General features: G+C 45.8%; 1 long non-coding RNA gene across 4 annotated transcripts in view; it reads left to right on the forward strand.

Annotated features, from left to right (window-relative positions):
- The window catches only part of LOC112986472 (uncharacterized), a 371351-nt gene that overhangs the window by 339510 nt on the left and 14064 nt on the right, over positions 1 to 17777 (forward strand). For 2 of the 4 annotated variants that reach the window (XR_010390269.1, XR_010390268.1), the window contains one exon: positions 8775 to 10283. This is a non-coding gene — a long non-coding RNA (uncharacterized LOC112986472). Of the gene's footprint in view, positions 1 to 8774; positions 10284 to 17300; position 17777 lie in introns of those variants that run through there. The other 2 variants (XR_010390271.1, XR_010390270.1) reach the window with 2 other exon arrangements.

The following is a 17777-nucleotide window of genomic DNA, read 5'->3' on the forward strand; positions in this document are numbered from 1 at the left end:
GTCATCCCGTGATTAATTAGCACAGCTGGCTCGTTCCCTCCTTGGTCATTTCCCTTGGGGACCGGCCTGTACCAGACCGGCTGGCTATCTGCTGTGGAAGCACATACATCACAGCTCTAATTCGGGCTTGATTCTTGGCATTGTGGAAGCATCCTGAAACCTCTGGGAACCTGGCGTGACCCCGTGGCTGCTCGGCAGCCAAGGAACCAGGAAAACACGGGTTTCTCTGCCTGGAGCAGGGACCGGTAGGAAATCAGGAACTTTTCCTGCATTTTCCCAAAGCTCCCTGAAAGCAGACACAATTATGGAAAACTGTTGGGTCTGAACGAATCTCCATCCTACAACAAAAAGCCATTTGGTCAGAGTATGATCATCCAGCTGTATTCAGGACATGGCCTGCTGATTTTATGGATGCACATATGTCTTTTAGGAGTAGAAATCAGTGTTGTTTTTGTCTTCACGTGCAATGTTTGACATATGATGTAAATTTACTTTTACAACATACAGGCATAAAAACTACTGTGTGAGTTGACCTGGATTGTGGAAAACTACCTACCAGATTTATTGATGAACTTTTTTCTGCACAATGGAAAACAAAGAGTTGAAGTACGTGAGGACAAATTTTGCTCTAAATAAAAGTTATTCAGTGTTTTTAAATTTCACCGCTGCAACTAGACAACTTTGCTTGAACATAGATCTTTTTTGTAATTTTAAGATGTCTTCAGTGACCATCTACTTTTCTACAGTCTCAGCTCAATTAATAAAATTTCTTATATAGAGTTATACACGCCCAAGTGGTAAGTTACGGATTTAGCAGTTATAAAGCAAGATTTGCATTTTTTCCAGTCCGAGAATCCCACGAATTTTTTGCAAGAGCCTACATAAATACGCAATGCCAAATTCTGAGGTCAGTGGGAGATTAGCCTGATTAGGAGCTACCGTGCGAGGCTTTTATCTGTGAAGCTGATGGCGTCTTGTTCCCACAAACTGCATGTTTGCTCTGCTGTGCGCTCCGCACTTGTGCACTTAATGGCAGCCACTTTCTTCCCAGCAGAGACGGGTGGAGGACACAAAAACCCAGCACTCGCTTTCTCCTTTTCTGTTGTTGCTGATGCTTTTTGGTTCAAGCTAATTGGTCTTTTACAGGAAAATTTTCAAATTGTTCTTTATGTATTAGAGACATATACAACAAACAGAGCTTGGACTCCAGTCGTTATCATGCCCAGGGTCATATAAAACATTATAGCCTGACTTTCTAATTCAAAACATTTTTCATACTGCAAACACATAAATAAGAGAGCCGAAGCTATTGAGCAAGCCTTGCATGCAGCTGAGTGAATGTGTTTTGCTTAAAAGTATCATTAAAGCAATTTCCCATAACGTCTGGCAGGGAGTAAGTTTCTTTTAATGATTTTATTAAAAAGTGAATTAAAGGCCAAAGGTTGCTTTCCTACAGCCCTTAATTTCCTGTTCCAGTGCCAAATGCCGTGTGCAGAAATTGCTTGGAGCAGAAGATGAGGGAGCTCTCCCGCAGGAGCAGCTCCCGGCGAGGTGGGCTGTCACTGCTGCAGCTCCGCGGCCGCACGCGGATGCGAGTCTGGGCTCTCGATTCAGTTTAACACCAGAAAGCACAATGACGAAAGCACAGCGTTATCAATTGCAGATGCAAGCGTGTGGAAGCAGGAAAATGTGGTGTTGGCTCAGAACAAGACCTAAGTGTTCTGTTCAATATCTCGGATGTGATTTTCCTCTTATCGATGTCTATTTTACATCAGCGTAACTGCAGGGCACAGCACGGAGAAGTGGGCCTGCAGTCCTGCAGGCAAACCTGCCTTTGGGCACAGCTGGGCTACAGACATGAGTTTGTGTTTTCACTGCGGCTTTATGCAGCCTGACTTTTGCAAAACTTTATTTATGCGTTGCAATTTGGTAAGCACTTCACGTTGAGGAAGTCCTGGTGGGACAGCAGCTGTCGAGAACCAAGGTCACTTGCAAAGAAGTGAACAAACTAATGCAGTAAGAATAAACAGACGAAGAAGAATAGCATACTGCAGTCCTCCTCCAAGGATCTGCCTGCCTCGCAACGAGAGGAAATATTACACCAGGGACATGGATAAAGGGTGTTAAATGTCAGACTCAGAGCTGGGACATGCTTTCTGTGATCTGTGGTATCTCCTGCACTTGGGAATCCAAGCAGAAATTACTAGTGCCCCTGTCCAAGGATGGGCATCACCACCACTGTAGGGCCAGTATGAGCTATGGATAGAAGTCAGAGCTGATTTCTCAGCAGGAGCCCTGAGAAACGGTTGCACGCCAGCCTGACAGGCCCGGGTCTGGGGCAGGCTTCCCTCCCGGCGTGCAGAAGGCCTCTGCGGCTCTGTGAGATGAAAATCGCACCTTTGCAGCATTACTGGACCTGGCCAGCTATTGGCAATGAGCAACACGTAGGTGAAACTCCAATTTTAAAATACTTTAATAAAACAACAATAATGTACCCCACTGCAAGAGCTATAAACCGTAATTTAATAATGTGTTTGTAAGGAGATGGCTTTTTTAAACAAAAAAGCTTTACTATTATTAAAGAAATGCAGTATATAAAAATATCTAATTGCCAAGGAAACAGCATGATTACGATCTTTTGGATATTTCGTATGGGCAAATCATTCTAAGGAAGGGAGCTGTGTTTTTATGGTGGACTCTTGCAGTACGGATCTCTCATTAGGTTTCCTGTGAACACTCTTCCAAATTTTTACCACACTTGCCAACTCTGCTGAGCATGTCAGCTTTTATCCTGCCCCGGATGGTTGGTTCAGAAAGGTAGATGATGTTTCTTTGCATATGATATAAGCATCTTTCGAATAAAGGGATCGATTTCACGTGGGAGGAAGGAAGTCTCATACTTTGGGCTCTCGGACATCTAGGTTCAATTCCCATGAGATGCCCCAAAACCATCAGTCTTAATATTAATCCCTTTAGTGGCTCAAGCTGTTCAAGTTCTCAGACCCAGAGCAAGCGTAGCCAGGCAAAAGACATGTAACTTCTGCTCAGCCTTGGTTGTAGTCATCTGCTCTGACAGAAAATAGGATTAAGAATCATATAACTGCTTCCAGCTAATAGATTTAGGCTGTGGTTCTGTGATTATTAATACCAGACCTGTGCACTACCAGCTCACCCAGGACTATAAATCTAATGTGTATCAGGCACGGACACATGATTGTGTTTTGTCAAATTAGCCGAGGGACATGATATACCAGCTTTATACTTCTGTGCTAGCTGCATCCCCGCTGCGGAAAGGCAGAAGATTGCTGGTCCAACGTGAAATTAATACAATACTGATCGGCTAGAAAACCCACTGCTGTAAAGGGGGCGGGGGGTTGTTTTTGCTTTTTTTGACAAATGTGCACTGTTAATTTATATTTGTCTATGCTTTAGCAGCATGTTGTTCATCTGGCGCATGGCACTGTTGGTATGATACCATAAATCTTGGAGTTGGGCTCAAACCACAGCCTTAATAACAATTAGCACTCCTGCTCCCGAGTCACGTAGCTACTCTTGGAAAATCTGAGCCTTTTTCTAAAGCTGTACCCCATGGCTCCTTATCACAGATGTCACTGGATCGGGATGCTGGCACTTCAGGTTCTGGATATGTGCTCTTTAGATATATACCTGTGACAGGTCTTTTCTTTTGGATAACCAGCTCATTCTAGAGAACTTTCCTGCATATTTGCTAAAAAGCAGAGAATGCTCAATTTTCAACGCTTAGTTTTAAACACCTAGAAGTCCATATTTCCTCCTTACTCTGGAGATATGTTAGATATTAACTCTCAGTGTTCAGGGGTTGGGATTGGAAACTTACCTTGCCAAAAGTAAAAAGTGGAGTTATCTTTAGCTCTGTGGCTGTTGCACTATAATTAAAGCAGCGGGTAGGGGAACATGAACGAAATAGCATGGCTGCAGCATATGTGCTCTTGGCTGAGAAATGACACATGGATAACACATCATGACCAAATAATTGTGGCTTCTCCTTCTACAGGAATTATTTGTGGTGGGATATGAATCTCTCGTGTAATTGCCAGGATGTGGAGAGGGCATTAGAGAAAGGCAGGAGGATGGGGAGGCAGAGGTGACCGAGCAACACATCCGCCTTCGCGTTCCCGAGCAATGCTGATCAGCCTCTCACGTTACCATGCCAAACTGCTTATCTGCAAGCACAGCTGGCAGCAGCCCTCCCTGCACTACCCATTTATCTTGCAGGACCCCCCTTTCTGGTGGTACCGCGGCTATTTGGGGGCTTTTCCTCCAGACAGATGTGACCGAGAAGGACATGGGTGAGAGTGCACTGAAGCGGGATTCAGCTTCCCCGGGGCTTCCCGTGAGTCACTTCTCTGCGCCTCTCCTTCCACCTTCAGGAAAAACCCTTAGTCCTGAGGACTTGCACGTCGTCACACATGAAACCCATCAGCGGCGCTTCTGAGCACTGCTTTGGAGACTCGGCTGTCTCAGAGAGCAGGAAAGGGTGAAATCTGGAGGGTCCTAGATGCTGTATAAGGCCTGGGGGAACGGATTGACACTGGAGTGTAACTGAAGTCAGGCTTTGACCCTTAACTTGGAAACACAAAGCTAAATTTTACCCTCATTTTCCCCCTCCTGAATCCTCCCTGGTTCCCTACATGGCTGTTCTGTATTATGATCCTTTTAAATAAGCAGCCTGTCATTAGCTTTTATCCCAGTGCTTGCTCAGCCGGACTAAAGTCTAGGTCTCTTTGTTTTTAAGACTTACATGGTGTGTAAGTGCCAGATGTTTCCCATCTCTTGGCTCTTGGTGAAATAAACACGAACTGCCATAACCTTCACCTTTCAACTCTTACATTACCTATTCCTAAAGTACAAAAAATGGATGTGTGTTTATGCAGCAAGGCTTTGAACTACCTTCCAGGTTTATGTCAAAAGTCCTATTCTCTAGGCAAAGATAACAAATGAGAACAAACCTTGGTGTTACTACAAAATTCACCTTCCACTCCAATGAAGCAGTAGTCTTCAAGGAGAAAAGTAGTCTGGGGGGATTAGAGGCCAAGTAGTGCCGATGTGACTGGCAGGGCACAGATTAAGCTGCTCGGCTCCAGAGCCGGTTCCCATCTGCGCTCTTGGAAAGGGGAGCAGCTCCACAGGCGACAGTACAGTTGTTTGGGATATAACCGGCATAAATGTGCGGAGAGAAAGCCCATAAGGATTTATCTCGTGTTACCTCTTGCTGCATAGACTAAAGACTTAGTCCCTTTGATATATTTCAGTTTTCCTTACAACTTTCCCCCTCAGTGAAATCAAAGAAGCGTGAGCTTATTTGGAGGGATTAATGAGGAGACTTCCACCAGCATTAAAAAGCTCATTGAAGTTCACTCTAGACTTCTTTTTCCCCTCCTCCTCTTTTGCTTCTCATTTTGCAACATCTTCCTTGAAGGTGCTTGTGCTTCGTGGCTTTCAGCAGGACGTGCAGGTCTTCTCCAAGGTAATAACTGTGTCCTAAAGAGGAGTGGAGAACGTAGCACCTCGCGAGGTCGGGACCAGCTGTCTAGGACATACAGTCAAAGCTGCCAAGGAACAAATACTCAAGCTTAGGTGTCTCGCATAAAAGCAGCAGCTTTTCCTTTTTAACTTGATTCAGTAACAATACACAATGAAATGAGAAACAAATGGTATAATTAAGATTGCGAAAGAGTTTTAATTGTAATTCCAAGTGAATTATGCGAATAGAATTATAATTTGCCCTAATTCATGTCATCCCAGAAAAATAAAGTTTGCCTTTGGGGACAGCCTTTTTTTCATCATGGTCTCAACGGAAAGGTAAATTAACATGAACAGAGCAGTCAAACACTTTAGCTACTGCTTAGACATGCGTGCTGAAAAGAATGAATTTTCTCCCACTGTACACAGACTAACAGTTACATTTTTTCCCCCATAAGGCTCCAAAACAGCTTCCCTGCAGAACGGGGACGTTCTTGCAGAGAGTAATCATCACTGAACTTTCTTTTGTGTTTTGAAAGCTTCTGTTCATCAGAATATTCTCATTGTCTTTTGTTTTAATCCTCAAGTCAAATACTTTGAGACCATCTGTTGTAAGGAGTGCCCGTTTTGGAGGGTGTCTGTTATATGCACTATGGATATAACACATGGGTATCCACTGTGGGGATCACAGAGGACTTGTATGAAGCCAGAGCTCAAACGATGGCTGTCTGCAGGCACTGATCAGTCTCCGCAGAGTTATACAGGGTCTGGCCTCTTTTATGACCTCTCAGTGCATATTTCCTTAACTAAGTTGACTCAGGATGCTGGGGTCACTTAAATGCAAGTTATTTCAAAGGCTGGACCGAGACGTACGTTGCATGATCTTCTAAATATTCATAGCAAACCACAGCCTTCAGACCAAGAGCCGTTACTGTTGTGTCTGAGTAGGAATAATAGGAGAAGAAAATAGCACACAGTGAAACAAATGGATTTCAGAGTCTTTCCATAACTTTTGCTGCACTCTCTATTAAATTCAAATTTGTGAATACTCTAACCCCCATTGTATGTGCTCAGGCCATTCATTCATTCAAGTACTTATTGAAGACACACTGAAGTTAATGCAAAAGTTTCAGCTAGGCACATATGCAGTTGCCTTGCTGAATGGGAGCCTATATAGTTTTCTCATCCTTGATCGGTGTCTGGTGCCTTTCTGACTAAGCTCCAATCAGGAACCTCTCTGTGGGTTTAGAAACTTAACCTTTTCTTTAAGTTAGTCTTGCCCACATCACAGTACATCTTAGTGATATTTTAAGATGCTGGGAAAAATAATATTGAATGATTCACTTAATGCCAAGCTGTTCATTGTTCTGCATGGGCTTTATTAGCAGTCACTGTAATTTAGGAAATGTATGTGTGTTATATATGCCTGCACATGTGTGTTTTGCACGTCTATATAAAACTGCAGGAATTTATCTGTATCCCAAGATTCTTATAATCTTTCTCCATCTGGATGATGCTTTACCTTACTTGTGGTCCCTACTGAAGCTAAGGACTTCTTATGTACACTTAGAGTTTCTGAATATCCTGCTATGTAATTAGGTGCCTAAACATGTTTTTTCAATTTAGATTTGGGAGATGTTTTCTTTTCTTTTCTGAAATCTTGGCCACAAAGTTTGGTTCCAGCGAATTGCTCAGCTGTGCAAGCTCTCAAAGCACTAAAGCATCCTTCCCTTAGCTGCGTCCCGACTGACTCACAGCAAGGATGGGGTTGGCAGGAACCTCTGGAGATCACCCAGTCCACCCCCCTGCTCAGAGCACAAGGACACGTTGCTGGCCCATGGTCAACTTGTCCACCAGAAGCCCCAGGTCCTTCTCTGCAAAACTGCTTTCCAGCCAGTCAGCCCCTGGCTTGTACTGGTGCCTGGGGTTATTTCTCCCCACGTGCAAGACTGCATTTCCACTTGCTGAACTTCATGAGGTTCCTGTCAGCCCATTTCTCCAGCCTGCAGAGGTCCCTCTGAACGGCAGCAGAACCTTCTGGTGTGTCAGCCACTGGCCTCCATCACCATTTAGCTAGAGGTCTTTGCTCAGGAAGGGGGCAACTGCTCTGAAAAAGAGCACAGCAGTCACAAAATCAGATCTTTCAGCAAAGCCAGCAGCAACTTTGCTCATATAAAATGGTATTTAAATCCCTTCTTTGGCATTTTTCTAGCGTACTGCAAGAGAACTGAGCACTGTACTGTAAAACACATTCTGAATTTTTATTACCTGAAGGCAATAAATCACAGAGGTACAGATGTTACCTCAGTCAGGAATAAAGCCATCACCTTTAGCATTGGTTTCAATAGAAGCAGGAACACTTCTGCAGTCAAACGACAAAGTTTTGTGATTGTGGTTCTTTGAAACAACTAATAATATTTGTTTGCTGTTTCTCTCTGGAGCAACTGTCCACTTGCTAATTTACACGTCATCAAGAGGCTATTTAACTCTTGCCTGCAGGTATTAAACCCTGTCTGTTACTGTGTCAATGAAAATATAAGCTTTTTAGAGGCTGAGAAATGTTTGGAAAGAAATGAAAACAGCTCAGCCCATTGCAGGTCACCCATAAGCAGAACTCAGTTTTCCTCAGGAGTCTTATGGTTTTTGATATGACCTAATAATAGTGTTTCTGCCCTAAAGGTTGTGTGTGGGACGCTTTCATATCTAACACTGCCCTTTGATGAGCACAGCGCTGTCTAATGTTTGGCCTCTGTATTTATAAATATATATATATTCGCCAGCTGTCACATCTAGGCTAGCAGTGGTCACTCTCACTAATATTGTCTATCTTATCTAAGATTCGCAAACACCCAAATTACTTCTCCAAACATTTTCAGATTTTTAACAGTCTGAATTAAGAGTCTTCAGACTCTTCCAGCTCATAATTCTCAGCCTGAGAATCAGATGTCCAGTTCTTCCCCGGACTTACCTTTAAATGTAGGTTTTAGGTTTAATGTGTTTGTGTTCTTTGAACAACTCATCTGCTTCCCTGGCAATTTGTGCTTCATCAGTTCCTGTCCTTGAGTCCCTGGTTGATACTCTGACTTCTAAAAGTCTGTGAATTAGATGCCTGCAGTTGTTTGTTTGCTCTCTTTCCTGTTTGGCATGAAAAAATCTGCTTTCCGTAATGCTACTCAAAACATTGAGAGAAAGATTGTTGAGTAAGTTATTTTTGTTGTTGTTAATTACAGTTCTCCCTTTTGTGTCTATTTATGTTGCTTTGGTCCGCTTAGGAACAGCCCTTGAGATGAAGATTTCCCTGTGGATTTAGCAGCAAAGCAAGTGCATTAGAGAGAGACGCAACGCAGACCTTCCTCCCATAAACGTGCACCATCCGGGCGTACAGAAGTGGTACACGGGCGGATACCCTACCCTGCCGTGGGTCACCGGCCGTGCCCACGTGGCTTTTGCAGGTGCTCCCCGTCACTCGGGACACTCCAACCAAGCCACCTTCACCTCGAGACGTGGTTTCGACCAGCCAGCCTGGCGAGTTGGCCAGCTCTGCCCCGGAGTGTGAACGTGCTGTGGATTTTCTGCTGTTCTTGGGACCGTGGCTTTCCTAAGCCCATGTCTGCTGGTACACAGGCAGCGATGAGAGCTCAGAGAAGGCAAACTGCACTGCTAAAGCATCTCTGTGCTGATAATTCAGCTGTCCTCTCCAATTATTTCATTCTTTGCAGAAAGGCCACAAAGCCTGGAGGACAGGCAATGTTTGGAAGATGCCATCTTTGGAAGATGCAGTGCTTGGAAGATGCCATCAGTATTTAGACAGCACCAAGTTCCCAGGCCCTCGTGTAGCTCACAGACTCAGTAAGCTTGTCTGATATAGTGAATAAAAATGCAAGGAAGCAACAAATTTGGACCACCTGTATGACCTGCCACATGGGCAGGTTGTCGCTGGCATCTTGGTGGGTGGAACCGATTTGCAGGAGGTGTGTGGAGCAAGGTCTCACCAGGGCCTTTGCACAAAGCTCACCTCGAGCCCCCGCTAACTTCGCCAGCAAGCTCTCCGTGCGTGCTCGTGGCAGTGCCCGACTTGCGAGGTGGATACCTGCCACCTGAGAACAAGCGGTTGTTGTTTACCCACAAGCAGAGCTGGAGATAAGCCTAGAGTAACAAAGTCCTGCCCTGAGGAGCTTTTTCCCCAATTCTCGCGTGCACATCTGTACTCTAGCCTTTTATTTTTGCATGGATATTCCAGAGCATTCAAGTATAAGCATGGTAAAACACTTGAAAGGTGACATTATTTATGGATTTTCAGACAGCCTCCTGTGTGCTACTGACTTATGAACACACCTAGAAGCTCGAGAGCCTGTATTTTTTTCAAAGGACGGGGGCCGCTTGCACATGGGAAGCCGTCTCCCGAGCACCCGCGTTTTGCAAGCAAACCTGACAATAGCCCGCGAGCCGCAAATTGTGCTTGTGCCTCCACTGCATTTCGTTGAAAACACCAACACAAAGCTGGCCGTAAAATAAAGAAACATTCGTTATGATTTTTACGGCTCCCAACTACTGTAAACTGTGGAGGAATAGAGCTGCAAAGCTGGCCATTAAACTGTCTGCTCTTTCCTGTTTAAACAAGGCCTCTCCAGGGTTTTAGCTGCCTCAACCACTGTGGGTCAACATCCAGGAAGGAAGACGTTTCTAAGGTAACCACCGAGGCCTTCTACCAAGGTGGCTCCATGAAAGCGCTGAACGGGTGAGAGTGACAAAAAGCAGTTCATTGGATAATGTAGAAGAAGGTAAAAAGTTATTGCATGCAGACTGTTTTTATAATGAGGCCATTCAGGCATAAAATCACTTTAAATAGGTAGTTTGTTTCCACATTGCAGAATTATTTTTGTCCTACTCTTTCAAGGGGTAGTTTATCTAGGCACAGGGGTGTATAAATAATAAATAGCCCTGGGGGTAAGGCATTTTTACTTCTTTTTTTTTTTTCCCCCTGCTTCGTATCCTGTTGCAGTTGGTCGCAGGCTGCAAAATGAATTTTGTTTTCTAAAATAATATCGTTTACTTTGAATGCAGGCCTCTGCAAGGGGCCACGAATTCTGTTCTGCCGTTGCAATGCCCCAAACCGGGCTATAGCTTTTCAGTGCAGCGTGATCGTTCGGTGTCTTTGCTGCGGGTGGTGATGCTGTCTGCAGTCCTCGGTGCGGGATCGGCTTCTCCTGCGGGGAGGGATGGGCCTCATCCAGCCGCCTGGGAGCCTCGTAGCTCTTCCCTGCAGCATCGTCACCAGGGCGAGAGCGAGCTGCCTTCAACACCTCCTTGGAGGAGCCAGTTTAGGGTCAGGCCCACTGGCATAGGTCTCCTGATGGGTGGAGCTGGAGACCAGCAGCCCCCAAGTCTGACTTCAACCCGACGGGATGACAGCCCGGCTGGATGGGCTGGACGCGCGCTTGTGCAGCACTGCCCGGATGCAGGCTGCAGGCACATTGCCGATGGCTTCCCCCATGCCAGGCTCCGTCCTCCTCATATTTTTCTCTCCTATTGGCCTTGAAGAAATTGCAGCTCTTCCCAGGAACTGCCAGCACCTTCCAGGCCACAAACCCGGAGGCCACAAGTATTCTGCTGTGTAATCTCATGTGGGCTTAGGGACCTGCTGGGGAAAAATGGCAAGTTTTAGCTTTTGGGATAGTGTCAGTCACAAGAGCTCTTGGTTCATAGCTCAGCATAGCTAGCTGTGACACATGTCATTTTTTCACATGTGACACAAGCTTGTGTGTCATTACACTGCCTTGCAGTCACAGCTGGGAACCCTTGTTAGGTAGAGCAGAACTAGACTGAATAAACACCAAATATTTAGCAGCCTTGGAGTGTGGAAAATGGAGATTCCCGTCTCTGATTTGACCTTAGCCTCAGGCTTTGATTGTATGCTTAATAGGAGAGAAAGAGGATGGAGAGAGCTGCTTCTTTTCACCTCCTGCTTGGATTATCTCCTGTGTAGGATGAATGATGGCCGTGAAACGGGCAAGGCAAGGTTTGGATATGGGAGAATCAGGGTTTGGTGGGGAGGTCCCAGAAGAATAATTGATGTTGGGCTCAGGGAGAAGGATAAAAGGGAATTGCAGTAGGGAAGGGTTAGGATCCACCAGCTCAGGTAAGTGCCTCCATCCCATGTGCTGGAGAGGTTCAGTGATTGCATCAGGAGGTTGGGCCTGGGGGAAAATAAATAGAAAAATTTAAGGAAGGATAAGTCTGAAATGATCCAGACCTGCAATAAAGTCCAGGGATGCTGAAGGGGGAGGGAGCAAAATTCCTGCTCTCCTCAAAGAGAGTGAGTGATTAGCTCTAAAAGCCATGTGCCAACGCTCCTCTGCGGCTGCCGCTGTTCAAGATAAAATAACAGGTCATCTGGTGGAGCAGAGGTCCTTCCAGACTGAAGTCTAATTTCTGTGCTCCAGGGGCTTAAGTGCTGGTTCAAAGGTCACCAGGCAACACCAGTCACCAAGCAAGGCTGAAGCTCATTTTCAGTAAAAACAGAGCCTGCAGAGCAGGCCCCTGCGCTCGGTCAATCACATACATGCGCTTTGCATCTGGACAGTCTCAGTGGGGAAGGGGATGCTCGGAGATCAATGGGACAGACGTGCGGTGCCAAAGCAGATGCTGGCTGTGCCACTGGCACTGAGATAGCGACTCCCTTACCTTCACTAATGTAATCAAGAAGTTTGAAGTACAGACGTGCAAAATGAACTCTGGAAGCTAAAGATAAGCCTGAGGGAAGCACCAGTGGCTCAGTTCACGTGTACCAAAACTCTGCAGCACCTAGGGTTTGCCTTAGACTTATCTGAGTGCTGGCAAAAGGGAATAAAAAGCCTCTTTGCTTTCCTGTATGAGCAGCTCAAGTGATGGGGCAAGATACACATGAGAGGGCTCCTGGCAGGCTGGGCAGACCCATAAATCTGCCTTAAAGGCAGCACGTTAGCCAAGGGAGCAGAGAGAAGGGCAGGACACAGGTTAGCATTGCATCCTTGGCAGGGTGCGCGGAGGCAGGCACTGAACAGTGGCTCCTTTTTGGCCATTCCCAGGAGCAAAGTACCATCACGAAGTTTCTGTCCAGCCCCTGGCTTGCACAACGAGGCTCAGTCTCTCCGCTATCATTTCATTTCACGTAAAAAACAGAAGTGTCACAGCAATTTCCTATTTAGATGCAAATGGACGTGAAAGTATCTTCATCAAGGAGAGTGTTATTGCACTGCCCTTACCTTCGTAGCGGATGACTTGCAAATAAATGTGGATTTCGCTAAGTTCTTCACTCACAAAAAAAAAAAAAAAAAGCAATTTTTATTTTAAACAGAAACATCCACGTTTGTGGTTTGAAAGGACCTTTCATTTCAGTTGCATGCCTCTGGTTTCTTATTACTGGAATAGTGACAGTCAATAGGGTTAAGCAGGGTGGGGAGAGCAGCACCCGAAGCACAGCACCCGTCACCAGCCTCCCTGGGCACGTGGCCTCCGGGCTGCCCCTGCCTTTGCTGGGAGGAGGAGGGCTGCACTGGCTGAACACAGAGGTGAGCTGGCAGGGGTCTGTGGCAAGGCAAAGGCTGGGCTAGTCTAGGGAATAGATTTTCATTCTTCCCCCCGATAGCGTGGAAAAACACAGCACAAAATGCTCCTGAAGTAAGATGATAACCCCTCTATCAGCCAGATAAGGCTGATACAGAGGGACCCACCCAACAGTTCAACATAATGCTGGTATTAGAGGGCTCTTAGATAAAATGGTACTAGAAACTTTGGAAAAATAACCTACATTTGATGTTTGAGACCCGAGATGTGTTTTAGACTAGTTCCTTGTCTAAGTTGCACCTGGGCCATGAACTTCCCCCCTCTCCCTCAAACAAAACTCATTGTTCTTCTCTAACAAATCGCATATTTGCAGTCCTTGGTTGCCCTTAGAAAAGCCACCACCTCTGCCCCGGGAAGAAATAACCCACAAAACCCAAGAGCTAGCTGCAAAACAACTGAAAACACACAAGCTCTTGGGGGTTTCTGGAAGTGAGCTACAAAGCACGCAGGGCTTTTATAATGTTTGCTTGTTGTGGGCACTGAGTGGCGTTTTTCCATTACAAAGTGATCTATTTCGCAGCTTTCAGCCCAAAGTGTCAAGCAATCAGGCAGTGGTTTTGCCTTAACAATTGCTAATGTATTTCAGCAGGTAAAGTTTCTATGCAAAAAGGGCAGGTAAAGGAGGGAAACAGTCTACAGTTAACTCCTGCCCTCCCCTTGCAAGGTTTTTTATTCCCTGCCTCCCAGTCTCTGTTTTTACTGAGTGGCAATTAATTAAAAAGATCAAGATAGAAGAAAGATGGAAACCTTATTACTAGTGTTATATTTCCATACTAGTTTTGCCCAGGGAAGAAGTTTCCCAGGAGATTAGCTAATAGTTAAGCTATTAAAGACTTCTAAACTGGAAAGGTTATTTGCAAGGTCAGGAAACTTTACTAAGCTGCTAGTTTCAAAATTATCCTGGGTTCCTTTACTAATTCATCGATCAAAATGACACGTTTTTAATTACAGATGAAAATAGAACATATTTAAGTTCCAGTCATGTAACCCCTACATGAAAACTAAATATTACAAGCCTCTAACCGTAGTAATTTTTAAGTGAGAAGGAAACATTTGTTCTTATTATGAAGTGCTGATTTACTACAAATTCATGAAGAGCTAAAACCAGCCTTCAAGCTGAAAACACAAACTCTAACGAGCTTCTCTCAGATGTTTTGAGCGCTTAATGCAACATTATCCCCCCACCAACTATCAAAATCAGCTATCTTTCTGATTCCCAGTTCACAGATGGGAATAATCCCATCCATAAGCTGGGAAGCAAAGACGCAGGAAGGGCAGACGTAAAGGAAGGTGCTCCTCATGGATTCACTAGCTTAAGCAGCACCAACATTTCTTCTCACCTGAGAATCCAAGAGGTCTGCAGGACACAGCAGGGATACACTAAATCCCACTTGGACTAGGCCCAGGTTAGCTGTGTCCCTCCCGTGCGTGGAGCTGTGCCTCTCTGTGTCCAGGAGGAAACGCTCTGGCCCTGATGATTAGTGCCAAGGGTCCTCAAGGAGAGTCTGCCCTCCCCTTTCTGCCTCTGCTTTGGGGTCCTCCGTCTGCACCAGCTGCTAAATCATCCAGATCTGATGCCACCTACGAGGATGGGTGTTTGGGGTTAGCAAGCCTGGGGTGGTAGAAGCACAGCTCTGTCATTCAGCTGCTGAACTGCTTCGAAAATATGTTTAATGCTAGGACTCCTGGTTGGGGGTCATTGCAAGTGGTTGCATTCAAAATAGCTTTGCTTGGGCCGTGAGCTGTTAGCTGTGTTTGTGACCAAGGCTGTGACTGAGGTGACATGATTCTCAGCTCTGCACTGAAGCAGGAGGAGCCAGTGCCTCCATCCGTGGGGCAGAGCAGATGGCAGGGCTTCTCCATGCTCGTCTCTCTTTCCGCTGTTCCCTGGGCTCCCTGGGGTATCCCGGGACTTCCACACGGCTGCGGCCCCACAGATGTGCTCAACGTGTTGCTCTACTGTTAGACCAGCCTGGGAACTGGTGTGGAGATAATAGTCCTCTCTGACAGTGCATGAAGTTGTAATAGCGACCCTGGGGCTCCAGACAGCTGTTTGCAGAAGAGCATTTGCTTAGCAGTTCCCGAAAAGCCAGTCCCTCTAAGGTTTCTCAAGATGGGCACCCAAAAACAGGTCATTACTTTGAAAAACTCTTGGGCCTCAAAATCAGTCCTTCAGCACGGAGGTGGGAGAAAACCACAACTTCCAGCCTCGCAGGGAATGCTTGGGCAGCACAGCGCGGTGGGCCTGGGGGCTTTTGCATTGCGCCCACAACCCTTGCAGGTCCTGAGAGCGGTGTCACCCTCAGAGCGGTGCTCTCGCTGCCAGTTACACGCTGTTAGAAGTATGTGTCCCTTTTCATCACCGACTGGACTGTTCCCTCCGGTTTTGCGGGCAGCAGCGGCGGTGTTGCTTTTCTCTCCATCTGGCCCTTCTGTGTCCTCCAGCAATGGAGTCAGCACTTGTGGCTACAGCTGGAGCAAAACCCATATGTCAAACCTTGGATCGTTTTCTTTCCCAGCCGAGGCATCTGGATCTGCGGCTTGTTCAGCTAATAGCCTTGCTGGCAGGGGCTGCAAGCAGCTCCGGAGCCGTGTAGTCATGGAGAGGCTCGGGGAGGAACTCACCTGTCCTACAGGGCGCTTTCCACTCTTCCTTTTCAAAGGATGTGACGCTTGACATAAATCCCATACTTTCAGTGAAAACTGCTACCGTTTCATAATGACCTCCTTTCAAAAGCTCTGCTGCTGTATCGCCTGCCACTTCAAGAATTGCCCCTGTCAAGATAATGTGTTTATAAGTTTTTTTCTTTGTGAATCGGTTGCAAAATATTCAGGCAGCAGGACATATGGGAATCATATGAGGTTTTTACTGCATTGCACTTGAAAGCCATCACTCTAAGAACGCGGGGGCTTGCTAGGCACAGGGTGCTATTTAATGCCTGACTGCTGAGGCATTACCCAGAGGTGATGCCTGGGAGGAAGGGAATCCAAAACTCCTCGGTCTTTCATCTTTGGGGAATTGCTAAACTATCTTGGTTGAAAGCGTATTTGGTGCTGGTCAAAAATCTTCCAGGGAATTTTTTTCCTGGGAGAGTGTGGGTTTTGATTACGTAAATACCATCTGTGTTCTCAAAGCGTTTGTTTTTTCTATTGGAAACTGAAACCCCCACCGCTAAACTGGCCAGTTCTCTGGAGCCAAAACCTGACAAGGGGATTTTTAACAAAAATGAGTGCAGCATCACCCATCATGCTGTTGCTTCCTTAGCAGAATTTCTTTTCAGCGCTAGCACTTCCCTGGCTGTTGTGGGATTGAAAATGAGACATTAGTGATGAAGTGAGCTGGACTTTCTGATCATGGCCATTCCCACCCTTCACATCTTGCTTGGTGCATCCCAAGGCATGAAATACTCCCCATCCAGCTCCCTGCATTTGTGCTGTGACTTTCTTCCTAGACCAGCTCCACCCTTAGCATCTTTATGCTTTTGAAGATGGGGTGAGAGACCATGAGGGCCGGCGTGATTCCCCTACTGCAGATCAGCTGTAGAAGCTGCTTGTAACTCTGATGGGTGTTTATATGGTGACTCTCGAGCAGCTTACAAAGAAGTAATACCCCAGGCCAGCTCTCGTCTGCTATTTTAATTTCGCCTTTGCTGTTCTGAAGGTGAATAAACCCATGCACACAGGCAGAATTCAAGGGGTGAGAAAATGCAGCAACCACGGTGACATAAAATCAGTCCAAACCTACGTGGGCAGCAAAGTAATATGTTTCGCAGAAGGCCTGAGGTATAGAGGGTGGAAGAAAAAAGGAAAGAAAGAGAGAAAGCGAGACATCTGCCCTGCAGCTTGTAGCAGAAATGATCTGCTTGTTCGAACCACAGCACATACTTATTTACCCGGGCAATCCTGCTGCACCATGCTTCATGCCAGGCAAAACTGTGCGTCAGAGTCACAGAGCACTTGCTAAGCAGCAAACATGGCCATTTATCAGGTTCAGGTACCTATTTTCTGTGTCACAGGGGAATGCAGTATGTGGACACCTCCAAAAGTGCCAAACTACCGAGTGTTTTTGTGCTGGGGGAAAACATCAGTTTGTTATTGCATCGTGACCATCAGGCTCGCTTGGTGTCTGTTTAAGTCACTAAACTGAAGCTAGCAATCTAGTAGGTAAATTGTTTATTTTTATATCCTAACAGGAAGCGCTTTATACTGGTGCCTTTCTTAATTCCATCCCTGAGATCCCCGGGCTCGACCTCCGGAGCGGGGAGCGGCTGAGCAGATGTATGTGCTCCGGAGGAACATGGTGAAGCCTGTAAATTGCAAGGTTTCTTCAGGGGACAACATATGGGTTATTATTAAACCAGAAAACATATGCGAGTAATTGAGGAAAGAGATCCAGCATTCGGCTCAGAAAATGTGAAGTCAGCTTGCTGAGAGTAACATATCTCTGCATTTTGACCTGTTGCTGACAACAAATATATTTCACAATTACCTGGATTGCAGTGATTGGGGTTTTTTTCCCTCTTTTAAATGAAAGCCAGTCGAGAGAAGCTGGCAACAGACAAATGATGCTCATTCCACCCCTGCTTCTACTTAATGGCTGATATCAAGATCCTCAGCGTTCACTGGTGACATTACTATTAAAAACATATTTCTTATCTGGCTCTTTTATT

This window comes from Dromaius novaehollandiae, chromosome 8, assembly GCF_036370855.1.
Source record: "Dromaius novaehollandiae isolate bDroNov1 chromosome 8, bDroNov1.hap1, whole genome shotgun sequence".
NCBI lineage: Eukaryota > Metazoa > Chordata > Aves > Casuariiformes > Dromaiidae > Dromaius > Dromaius novaehollandiae.